General features: G+C 43.7%; 1 protein-coding gene across 1 annotated transcript in view; it reads left to right on the forward strand.

Annotated features, from left to right (window-relative positions):
• LOC142560208 (uncharacterized) overlaps nt 1-12,835 on the forward strand; it is a 187,200-nt gene that overhangs the window by 79,570 nt on the left and 94,795 nt on the right. The window lies entirely within an intron of this gene.

Genomic DNA, 12,835 nt, shown 5'->3' on the forward strand with positions numbered 1-12,835 from the left:
CTAAAAAGCGGGCATGTACTGTGTTACAGGGGCTTAGCGGAGAGACGAGAACTAGGAGTCGGATTCCTGATTAACAAGGAAATAGCTGGGAACATACGGGAATTCTATAGCATTAACGAGAGGGTGGCAGGTCTTGTTGTGAAACTTAATAAGAGGTACAAATTGAAGGTGGTACAAGTCTATGCCCCTACATGCAGTCATGATGACCAGGAAGTCGAAAGCTTTTATGAAGACGTGGAATCGGCGATGGGTAAAGTCAAAACAAAATACACTATACTGATGGGCGACTTCAATGCCAGGGTAGGCAAGAAGCAGGCTGGAGACAAGTCAGTGGGGGAATATGGCATAGGCTCTAGGAATAGCAGAGGAGAATTATTAGTAGAGTTTGCAGAACAGAATAATATGCGGATAATGAACACCTTTTTCCGCAAGCGGGTTAGTCGAAAGTGGACGTGGAGGAGCCCGAATGGTGAGACTAGAAATGAAATCGACTTCATACTCTGCGCGAACCCTGGCATCATACAAGATGTAGACGTACTCGGCAAGGTACGCTGCAGTGACCATAGGATGGTAAGAACTCGAATTAGCCTAGACTTGAGGAGGGAACGGAAGAAACTGGTACACAAGAAGCCAATCAATGAGTTAGCGGTAAGAGGGAAACTAGAGGAATTCCGGATCAAGCTACAGAACAGGTATTCGGCTTTAACTCAGGAAGAGGACCTTAGTGTTGAAGCAATGAACGACTATCTCATGGGAACCATTAAGGAGTGCGCAATAGAAGTCGGTGGTAACTCCGTTAGACAGGAAACCAGTAAGCTATCGCAGGAGACGAAAGATCTGATCAAGAAACGCCAATGTATGAAAGCCTCTAACCCTACAGCTAGAATAGAACTGGCAGAACTTTCTAAGTTAATCAACAAGCGTAAGACAGCGGACATCAGGAACTATAATATGGATAGAATTGAACAGGCTCTCAGGAACGGAGGAAGCCTAAAAACAGTGAAGAAGAAACTAGGAATAGGCAAGAATCAGATGTGTGCGTTAAGAGACAAAGCCGGCAATATCGTTACTAATATGGATGAGATAGTTCAAGTGGCTGAGGAGTTCTATAGAGATTTATATAGTACCAGTGGCACCCACGACGATAGTGGAAGAGAGAATAGCCTAGAGGAATTCGAAATCCCACAGGTAACGCCAGAAGAAGTAAAGAAAGCCTTAGGAGCTATGCAAAGGGGGAAGGCAGCTGGGGACGATCAGGTAACAGCAGATTTGTTGAAGGATGGTGGTCAGATTGTTCTAGAGAAACTGGCCACCCTGTATACGCAATGCCTCATAACCTCGAGCGTACCGGAATCTTGGAAGAACGCTAACATAACCCTAATCCATAAGAAAGGCGACGCCAAAGACTTGAAAAATTATAGACCGATCAGCTTACTGTCCGTTGCCTACAAAGTATTTACTAAGGTAATCGCAAATAGAATCAGGAACACCTTAGACTTCTGTCAACCAAAGGACCAGGCAGGATTCCGTAAAGGCTACTCAACAATAGACCATATTCACACTATCAATCAAGTGATAGAGAAATGTGCAGAATATAACCAACCGTTATATATAGCTTTCATTGATTACGAGAAAGCGTTTGATTCAGTCGAAACCTCAGCAGTCATGGAGGCATTACGGAATCAGGGTATAGATGAGCCATATGTAAAGATACTGGAAGATATCTATAGCGGCTCCACAGCCACCGTAGTCCTCCACAAAGAAAGCAACAAAATCCCTATAAAGAAAGGCGTCAGACAGGGAGATACGATATCTCCAATGCTATTCACAGCATGTTTACAGGAGGTATTCAGAGGCCTGGAGTGGGAAGAATTGGGGATAAAAGTTGATGGAGAATACCTTAGCAACTTGCGATTCGCTGATGATATTGCCTTGCTTAGTAACTCAGGAGACCAATTGCAATGCATGCTCACTGATCTGGAGAGGCAAAGCAGAAGGGTGGGTCTGAAAATTAATCTGCAGAAAACTAAAGTAATGTTTAACAGGCTCGGAAGAGAACAGCAGTTTACGATAGGTAGCGAAGCACTGGAAGGGGTAAGGGACTACATCTACTTAGGGCAGGTAGTGACCACGGATCCGGATCATGAGACTGAAATAACCAGAAGAATAAGAATGGGCTGGGGTGCGTTTGGCAGGCATTCTCAAATCATGAACAGCAGGATGCCACTATCCCTCAAAAGGAAAGTGTATAACAGCTGTGTGTTACCAGTACTCACATATGGGGCAGAAACCTGGAGACTTACGAAAAGGGTTCTGCTGAAATTGAGGACGACGCAACGAGCTATGGAAAGAAGAATGATGGGTGTGACATTAAGGGATAAGAAAAGAGCAGATTGGGTGAGGCAACAAACGCGGGTAAACGACATCTTAGTTGAAATCAAGAAAAAGAAATGGGCATGGGCCGGACATGTAATGAGGAGGGAAGATAACCGATGGTCACTAAGGGTTACGGACTGGATTCCAAGGGAAGGGATGCGTAGCAGGGGGCGGCAGAAAGTTAGGTGGGCGGATGACATTAAGACGTTTGCAGGGACAACATGGCCACAATTAGTACATGACCGGGGTAGTTGGAGAAGTATGGGAGAGGCCTTTGCCCTGCAGTGGGCGTAACTAGGCTGATGATGATGATATTTTCTCAATCGCGCCGCAGTGGGGAAAGCTGACGAAGGTAAAATGGGGATTATAGGACCACCGTGGGATGCTACTGCGAGTGTATCTGCATATTCGTTTAAGACTAGGCCTTTGTGATCTGGCACCCACACTAAACGAACTGGACGTAAGTGTCTTGGGAAAAGAGAATAAAAAGTTTTTAAAGAATGTGACAATTTGGGCGTGGTATAGGGATGAATAGACAGAAAGGCAATCAGTTAAGATTATGGCGGGTGACAGGGATGGTAGTAGTTTGCGTAAAGCTACGACAATTGCCAATAATTCCGCCTGAAAGATAGGCGTGAAGTAAGGTAGCTGAATCGAAAAATACCAATTTATATGTGGCTATACAATGCCTACACCTGCATTTTCTTCACAGACGAAAGCATCAGTTGCTATAACGGTCTTGTATACAGGTGTGCAAGGTGGTCTCCCAGAATACTATTGAGATAGTGATGAGGAAGACGTTTAGCATTATTTGGAAAAATATCATCAAATTCAATTTTAGCATCTGGAACCGAGAAATTTAGTAAGACCACCTCACATAGGTGAACGTTTAATGGGTCCAATAGTTTTTTAGCGAAAAGAACTTGAGGGCAGCGTGAGCGATATCACTGAAAGTTAAAAAATGAGACCGGTTCATTAGCGAAAACATATTGTAATCGCCTCTGTGGTGATGCAAATATCTTTAAAAAGTTTGTACAGTTAGGATATCAAATTGCATGAGAAGAGAAGGCAGGCGTTTTTCTTCATATAAGATATCGTTAGTGACAAATTTGGGAAGCCGAAGACATAAACGCAACGCCTTTCGTTCTGATAGAATCAGAGGCCGAATTTTCTATGCAGATCCGCCAGAAAACAGAACGCAGCCAAACTCCGTTATCGGGCGAACATACATGCAATAGACCATAATGAGAGCATGCCGACACAACCCTGTTCGATTGCTTCTGAGTCTACGCAGCATTCCTACTGTGCGTGCTCCCTTTGAGGCAATAGGCTCTATATATGGACGCAAATTAAGCTTTTCGGTATACATTCGTCCCACATATAGAAGTGAATTCTCCTGCGGGTTACACTCTAGTCGATAAAGAATCGGAATTTGCACAGGAATACTTTTAGAGAAAACTAGGACGGCGCTTTCTTGGTATTAAGAGAGAAGTTAATTCCATCAAGCCACATTTCTAGGCGGTTCATATAGGACTACAGAGTTTGATACAAAGCATGTAAGTCTACCGATGCAGCCAAACATGCAATGCGGTCGCCGTACAAGTACACACGCACATCATGTTGCAAAGGTACAGTACTCAGTAAAACATTAAACAGAAATCGAGATAGGACTGATCCCTGTGGGAGACCTCATGACTGTTGATAAGTTGTTGAAGCCAATCCGCGTACAAAGAAGTAAAATTCCCTGCCGTTTAAAAATTCATAAACCCACGCGGCAAAATATTTTATCAGACTAACATTCTGAAGCGCGCTTATTAGGCTTACATGTTGTACACTGTCATACGCCTCAGTGAGATTCAAAGTGACTAAGGCTGCATATTTTTTTTTGTCACCGAGCTAGTTGAATAAGATTTTCTTGGTCGACATGGGCACACCGAATAGAGCCACCACCATTGAAGCCAATTTGGCATAGGCTCAAAATCATGTTCCTTATCAGCCAATTATCTATGCGGTCGTGTAAGATTCTTTAGACGAGTTTTACTACATTAGATGTAAGAGGTATTGGTATAATGTTCTCTAGTTTGTGACCGGCAGCTTGCTTTTTTTAATAATTGGATAACTTTTGCAAGCCTTCATTCTAGGAAATCCACGAATTTTTCATAGAATGGTTTGCCATGATAAGTAAGGCCTGCGATGATATTTTAAATATAAGTTTTTTATTATTGACGTAATGTCATCGGGGCCTGGCGATGAGTTTGACAACTTGCTTAGTACACTTTCCAGCTCCGAAATCGTCACTTCCTCGAAGTCTTCACCATGAGTAGGCGGCATAGCGTGATTTGGCAAAATTGAGTTAAACCGACAGTCTAGACCTTTAGCAGTATCTTGCAGTAATTTGGCCAATTCGCGGGGTGTTGGAACCACAGAGTTGGCGTTTGTTTGTGCTGGAAGGACCTTTGTACTCCTCAGAAATCTAAAAAGTGCTTTTTTTGTTGGTGGTCTTAGATAGAAATTCGAAGTGCTCACAATCAAAGTTGTCCTTCGCATTCGCAACTGTTTCTTTAAGTGTTTTCTGCTGCGAACTTATAGTCTTTCCAATTGTTAGGACACTGGTTATGAAGTAGTTCTTGCTACGCTGCCTTTCTTGTTCTTTAATACCGTGAGCACTCCGGGTTCCACCAAAGATTAGAAGACCCGCTTTTTGTGGAGTGCACAGTGAATTGAGATATTTTACGAAATATTTTAGAACAGACAATAAATTTATGGCTTTTTCTTCTTAATTATCCAATTGCTGATTCAATAAAGCCATCTGTAAGAATTTTTTTAATGTGCTGAAACTAACAAAGGTATTGGAATATGTAGAAATCTGATTCAATGGCGATACGAGCTCAAAAAGACTAGAAAGGTGGCCACTACTTGTGCCCGAGTTTATAGCGGACCAAGTGGAGATAGACAAATTTGTACTAGCGAAGGTGAGATCTATTGCGGAAAGTGACTTACTACTAATAAATGTCGGTGTTCGTGTGGTTAATGCATGATAAAAATATTGTTAGCAGCCCAATCCCACAAACGTTTAACACTCAAATCGGTCTTCTACCCCCACGAAGTATGGTGGGAGCTAAAGTCTCCGGCAAAACTGATTTATTTTCTGCAGGACATAATTACTGTATCTATGGCACTCGTATTCAGAATACCTCCGAGGAAATAAACATTAACTAAAGTGAGTGGGAGGAGGCCTGGAATAGAGATGTCTATATCTATAATTTCGCTTTCTAAAGTCGTAAGCTGGTAAGCCGTTTTGGCCGTGTGCGCAATTTTTGAAGAGATAAAGATAGCTAAGCCACCATCACGAAAGGGACGGTCCAAGCGAAATGTACGGTAATTTCTTAGATGAAATGTCTTTTCCGCTGATAACCAGGTTTCTTGCAATGCAATTATATCGAGTGAGTATTGGCTACACTGGTAATATAAGTCAATTGCAGCGGAATTGCAGGGAAACTTAATGGAGCATAATAGAGCCTTAACGTCTCCTCCTCTCCTCTCCTCCCTACAAAAAAAAAAACAAAAAAAAATCCTCGTTAAGCTCCTGCAATACACCTAAGTAAAAAAAAATCAGGGCGTTGGCGTACGCATGTAATAGACGCTCCCTGTATGCGCGTGCTTCTGCTGCCGTCTTTCGGTTAGACAAGCAGCTATCTGCCCGCAAGCTCTGTAGTTTGACACAAGACGGCGCAATGAGCTCGGGTATGATAGGGAGCATGTGGGTTCCCTAAGGTGTGGTTTATTTGATTAGAAGCAAAGTTAGCAAATTGCACGCACTTTGAAAATTTGTTTAAGGGAACGTTTGGTAAACCTGCAGACTAAACGGCGCACCTGGCTGCTCTCTTAGTAAGTCCGTGTGTTTAGTGATGCCTATTAGCCGAGTACACATAATTGTTACATTGCGTCCTGGGCCGGTTTCACTACGGGGAACAGAGATGCGGTCACTGGCACTATCTAGTGCATCAGAATTACACATTTCCGTGCTGGTTTTCGGCAGCCTGGCCCTAAAGGTAACGTACTAACAGTAACAGTACATGCAGTAATGCGTATTTCGTCTCAAATATTGGGAAATAATGTCTCGAAACTGGTGTGACCCCGGAAATTGACCTTCTGCGGACACATCTTGCAAACTCAAAGATTACGATTTTTAAACTGCTTTATTTGCTGTAAAGCAACTCTCTAAGAAGGTACTCACTGATATTTTGTTAATCCTTTTAATGTGTGTTTCGATTTCTCGTGCTAGTAATGTCCGCCTCTCCAAAAAAAAAAAAAAAACAGGCTGAAGAACAATAATTATGCTTATTACCATATGCAAATATTAAAAATTTCGGAAAACTTAAGAGTGTTGATTAAAGAACCAAAGCTTTAAAATTCCTACAGAACCCATCTCAAGATCACTGTCGACCTTTATACGGTTAGCATTCAAGCAGTGTAGCAAGCCACCGTGTTGCTGAACGCAACTTTAATTATTTACAATTTGTAATTGTCGTTCTGAATTGCCAGCTGCTGCAGGTCTGTGTGGTACAAACCGTCTCCGGGATTACCCCACTTTATGGAACTCGCTCACCAGGGCCGGCGATGTCCAAGACGGCATGACGATGGCATGACGAGGATGGCATGATCACAGTTGAATGACGGCTGCACGATTACGATGGAGTGACGTCGATGTAATGCAAAAGGCGGCACAACGACGAGGGCATGACATAGATGTGGTGCCATTTCTTGGGAATTGATGCCGATGCTACAGCGTGCATTCAATGACGACGGCTGCATCCTGAAAATGGGATGAGGACTGCCACGTGACGACGTCGGTATCACGAAGCTTTAATGACGATGATGTAACGAGCACGACGCCATGACGACGACGACATGACAGCGAATGCGTGACAATGATGTAATGACGACGATGGATTGAGAATAGGGGCATGAGCAGAAGCGAATGACGATAGCAAGATTTTAGCGGCGTGATGACGATGGGCAGCTGTAAGGATTTTTTCCACCGTACTGCAGGTGCAATCGGTAGGTGATGCGCGTAGGGCAGCGTCCAACCAGGTTTCCCGGTGGTATAGGGACCCGTCATGTAGCCCAATTATCACGAGGTCGCGGGATTGAATCCCGGCCACGGCGGCCGTATTTTGATCGGGGGGGGGGGGGGGGGGTGAACTGCGAAAACGCCTGTGTGCTTAGATTTAGGTGCACGTTAAAGAGTGTCAGGTGCTCCAAATTTCAGGAGTCCCCTACTACGGGGTGCCTCATAATCAGATCGTGGTTTTGATACGTGAAACCCCATAATTTTACCTTTTAACCGGTGCTATAGCGTGTAGGCACTATGTTAAAAGCTTTAGAATAAAACCTAACGGCTGATGCGGCACCTGGGCAACATTGAGCATGCTATCTATAGTCAGTGGTTTCGCACGGAAATGCTGATCGAAGATGGATGTTCACCCATGTTTCTTGCAGTTGTAGCTTTCAGAATTTTTCTAGCGATAGCATAACGAAAGAGTCCTTCTGCAGAGAGCGGTTTAGCGTAGAAGCTATGTTGAGCGATTAGTCGCACTGGATCACTCCGGGATAGCTTAGATTAGATGAGCCCCGGTGACTTTAATAAATCATTTTTAAGCTAGATGGAGACCCTTAAATTGTTTGCAAGGAGTCACTTTAGCTTATTTTGTCGTTTCAACCGTAGTGTAATTTTACCTAGTGTCTATCTTAAGGACAGGCACATCTAACAACAGAACCAAGATGAGACATGGTGATAACATAACATTCCTTGGGGCTTTTCTTTTCCAAGTCAGGATGAGCGAACATAACTTCACCGATATTATTTACCTAGGGGAACCGATCATTCCAGCAGAATGCTTTCGGTGCTTGTCTAAGAAAGGGCAGAGAACTGAGTACGTGAGCGAAGTGAATGACATCAAAACAGCGATAAGGTCAAAGAGGCACTGAATGACGTCATGGCACACTTTTGAAAAAGACGTTGAACACGTTAAAGACAGTGTATTATTCTTGGACATTATCCATAAGAAAAATCCACTTTCTGAGAAGATTTGGCCAACCAGAAAAGGCGCAAGTACGAAAGAATGGTGTCAACGATACCTTGAACTCCCTGCTCTAGATTATCGTGACGTCATGGATTTTGACGTCATCAGCTCTAGTCCAGTTAATGTTTACGAGTAAGGACGTACTGCACTATATTCAAAGAGAGTGAAAGGTTAAACTTAGCGCATTTCGAGAGCCTTTAGTAGGCCACAACGGCCCAAATGCCAGAAAATGCGTAGAGAGGCGTGACGTCACACCTTCCTGACGGTGCCGGATTATCAGCGAGCGCCTGTAAAGCGGGCATTTGGCCTTAGCGCATTTAACAGAAACAAATTTTTGAAAGAATACTTGATCAGGCTGAAGTGATTAAGTTTTATCTTTGATTTCCCTTTAACGTAAGCATGTCGTGATGGTTTCGCTAAGCCATTCGGTGAAGTAGGCGCCTTTACCCTTTTTTCTCCCTCTATTCGTAATGTGGTTATTTTGTGGATGAACAAACTACTGGTGACTGGACATATTAGTACAAATCCTGCAGGGATGAGAGGATGAGGGTGGGGTCGGGTAGGGAGTGTTACCACATTGTTACAATATTATCTCAAAGCGGTTGGCACCAGCTAATCGTTCCACTGCAATCAGGTTAACCGGCGGACCATAGATTTTACCTGAACTCGTTTATATCGACAGCAGCTGGCCTATCGCAGCTGACGCTACCACCTTGCGTCTCGCATGTTGTGCTCATCTGCATCTAGCCTACACCGCGTCCTCAGCGGTATTGACCATTGTGGCCTCCGAAATGCTTGCACTGACGTCGTCCCTCTCGGTGCCTTTGTTGTTCATGAAGCCTCATAGGAATCGTTTATCGCTAAAGCTGTGCGGCGACGCTGTGGTAAGCGCGCACATGAACCACAGGGCTGGAGTTTGATCCACAGTAGCACGGTATGGTGCTACTTCGCCATATGGTGTTTTTCACCATATGGTGACGGTGGAGCTGTGACTGCAAAGCAGACAGGCGGCAAATTCAATTGTGCATCGATTCATCGCTACGCTTAGCTGCGTAACCATATTGCATATGACAAAGTAAAAACATTCAGTTTTCACTTCATTGTTGCATTTCGCTCGCGTACTCCACGCCATCCATGGCGGAATGAGACTGGGAGCATGCGAGATGGTCTAACTCGATTCCTAAATATTCCTAAACTTTTCATAATAATTAATTTGTTGTACCTAATTTCATTTTACTTGGCGTATTTCGCTACTGTGATGATCCCTGCTTCTCATCGGCGACTGCATTCGGATGTAATTTCCAGTGAATAAAGTCCGTTCCCAGAAATAACACTGACGTTAGCACGAATACATTTATGCACGAGTTCTAAAGTGACGGCATTATCCATTTCTATGTGCGTAAACAACTGACGTTTGCTGTGCGTTACTGAGCCCCATGACATCTTCTAGGGTTTCAAAACAAGCTTTGAAATGCTAAACGGAGCTGGTTTTCATTTGTAATTCGTTTCCCTGCTAAGTGCGCACAGAGCGTGCGCACGAGGTCATCTACAAGCCGAGATTCACGCGGCTGTGACGCATACGAATCCATGCCTATATCCTACGTAGTGCGGTTTCTCTAAGTAAGATAGGAATGTACCGAATAGCAATGGTGGCTTCTTTAAAATAATGACCTATGGCGTCGACACGAATAAACTTAATAATGACTACCTTCAACACAGCCGTGGCCGCTGCCTAAGGTAATCTGTAGAAATTATATATAGGTGTAGCTTAGTGTTTCGATTGTTTAATTTGTTGGTATTGCAGTTGAGTATGTCTGCCCTAAAAATAATTTCTGAAAACTGCGTCTTCGTTGAAACACATTTTTCAGGAAGAAAAATGTATGAGGGAGGAAAAGAAATAACGCATGTGTATAAAAAACTACAATGGAAACAAACAACCAAATAAACATGTATACCCAATTAAATCAAGCTGGCTAGGTGACTAATCCCCTCCCCGTTTCAAAGGGGATGCCACTAAATCGACTTCATCGTTACATTGCGCCGCACCACTTGTCTTGCGATGTGAGATGCGTGCCGACTAGGGTCTATGCGTGCTTACATTGAATTGCCTTTGCATATTATTACACCAGGCGACACGCCATGTAGCAGTTGAATAGGTAGTCTTACAAGGTAGCTAGAGAAGTCTTGAAGGAGAATAACATTATGGGTATGATTATGGTATAACAATTACTGTAATGAAAAACTTGTGTCGCATACCTGATTAAACCAAGCCGTCCAGGTGATGGTCACCACCACTCCTCAATGGGAATGCCAATAAATCATCACCACCTTCATCATTATCCTCGTGTCGCGCCACTTGTTAAGCGATGTGAGATGCACTCCACGTAGGATCGATACGTGGACATTTTCTGTTGCAGTTGGATATTATTGCACTAGGTGGGCTGCCATGAAACAGTTCCATAGGCACTGGTACGAGGCAGGTATCTCAGAGATGGTTTAAGGAAGAGAAAAATTAAGGAGATGTATGCAAAAAAATGCGAGAGAAAAAAAAAACATGTCTAGACAACCTGATTAAATAAAGCAGGCTAGGCGACTATTTGTCACCGTCTCTTTTTCAAAGGGCATGCCAATAAGTCGTCATCATCATGATTAGCATTGTATCGCGCCATTTGCCACGCGATGTGAGAGGCACGCCGTGCAGTGTCGATACGGTCACACTTTGCATTGCAGTTGCATTGTATTGCGTCAGGTGTCCCAACATGTAGCCTTACATGTAGCACTTGCATGCTGCATGTAGCTCAAGGAGGTTATCTAAAGCTCCTAGAGTGGCAGTCCTAGCCACCGCCTACAGGAGTGAGTGAAGCCACCGGGGGGCCATATTGTTCAAGCTTGTGAAATATTATTATTGCCTGTGAAAAGTGTTTGGTGATGTTGAAGTTCCCATAGTACGGATTTCGTCGCCTGTTCCATCGAATACACCTGAGACGATGAAGATGACGTTATTCTCTCTAAACACAATGAAACCGCCTGGCCTGTGGAAGAAACGAAGAGACCACAGGAAGAGCTATGCTGTGTAGAGGATTTAAAAGCAAATATGTGCCTCGTAGTCTATTACTTCACGCTGATGAAAGTCAGTGTTGTGTGCAAAATAGCTGCTTGAGGCATGTTCTTCTTGGACTCTCTTCCCGGGATATGCTTTCGAACGTGCGGGGGAAACTGCATCCACAGAGGCAACGGTAATGGCATAATTTGTGGTACCTCTTTGGGGGATACCTATTTTTGGTACCTCTTTGTGGGACCTCTTTGGAAGTCGAATTTCGCCAAGAGTTTGCCTGAATCTGGAATTATATTGAGTTTTGAACCACGCGCCTTATATGCAACCGGCTCGTTTTCTGGTGTCGTAGCAGGTTAGGACTGAGACAGTTAGCCTCAGCTATTTGTAATCTACAAGACGACCCCTTCGGAAGACCCAAATAGACACGCAGGCAATTGTTACGTGCCGATTTCTAGCTTTTCTTGTTATTTTGGGATATTCGCTGCAGTATAGGAAGGCTATAACGCAGGAGGCCACAAAAGTAAGCATTATGTAGCGTCACCATCGACCGGCAGTCGCTGCGTCGCCGAGATCCAGCAAGAAAACTAATAATGTGGGATTCGCCTGAGATTAGTCCCCATAAGATTTTCACTTCCGGTGTCCAGGAGAGGTTATGGTCGATCAAGGCATCTAGAAATCTCTCTGTCTATGCGTATGGAAGGGCTCGGCCATTAAGTAGCAATTAGTTATCCATGCGCTTGGGAGTAAAGGCGACAGCAGCGCGCCTTAAGAGTGAAAATTGTAGCCACTACTATGTAAGATATAATGACATGTTGAAAAGCGCTTGCTGCACTCTCTGTTGAGTTACTCGACGAGATTGCGATGCATGTGATCCAAAAATGTCACCAGCGTGCATTGTCATATGTACACTAGTTGGTAGGTGCTTTTTCAAGGGAACGATGATCATGTTGAATGGTAAAAGAAGGCAAACAACTGTCGCTTGTGGAACTTTTTTCTTCAACAGCGAAGCAAGATGTCACACCTTCGGGAGCTGTTATGAAAAGCTGCCGTCCTTCAAGATAGATATCCACTCATAAGGCTTCCCCCAATGCCTACAGCTTCACGGGGCTCACAAATTTAGTGATGTAAAACAGAATATCAGGCGTATTTGATGTCAGAAAAGATTACGATTGGAATATACATGATTCTCCGATTGAAATAAGGAATATTACATTGTCCAGTGCTGATTTATTCTGCCAAAATCCATTCATTTCTTTCGGATACATGCTTCGCGTTTAAAGAAATATGTTATTCGCTAATGAATAATCTTTTTCTATTA

Source organism: Dermacentor variabilis, chromosome 10 (genome assembly GCF_050947875.1).
Source record: "Dermacentor variabilis isolate Ectoservices chromosome 10, ASM5094787v1, whole genome shotgun sequence".
Taxonomy (NCBI): Eukaryota; Metazoa; Arthropoda; class Arachnida; order Ixodida; family Ixodidae; genus Dermacentor; species Dermacentor variabilis.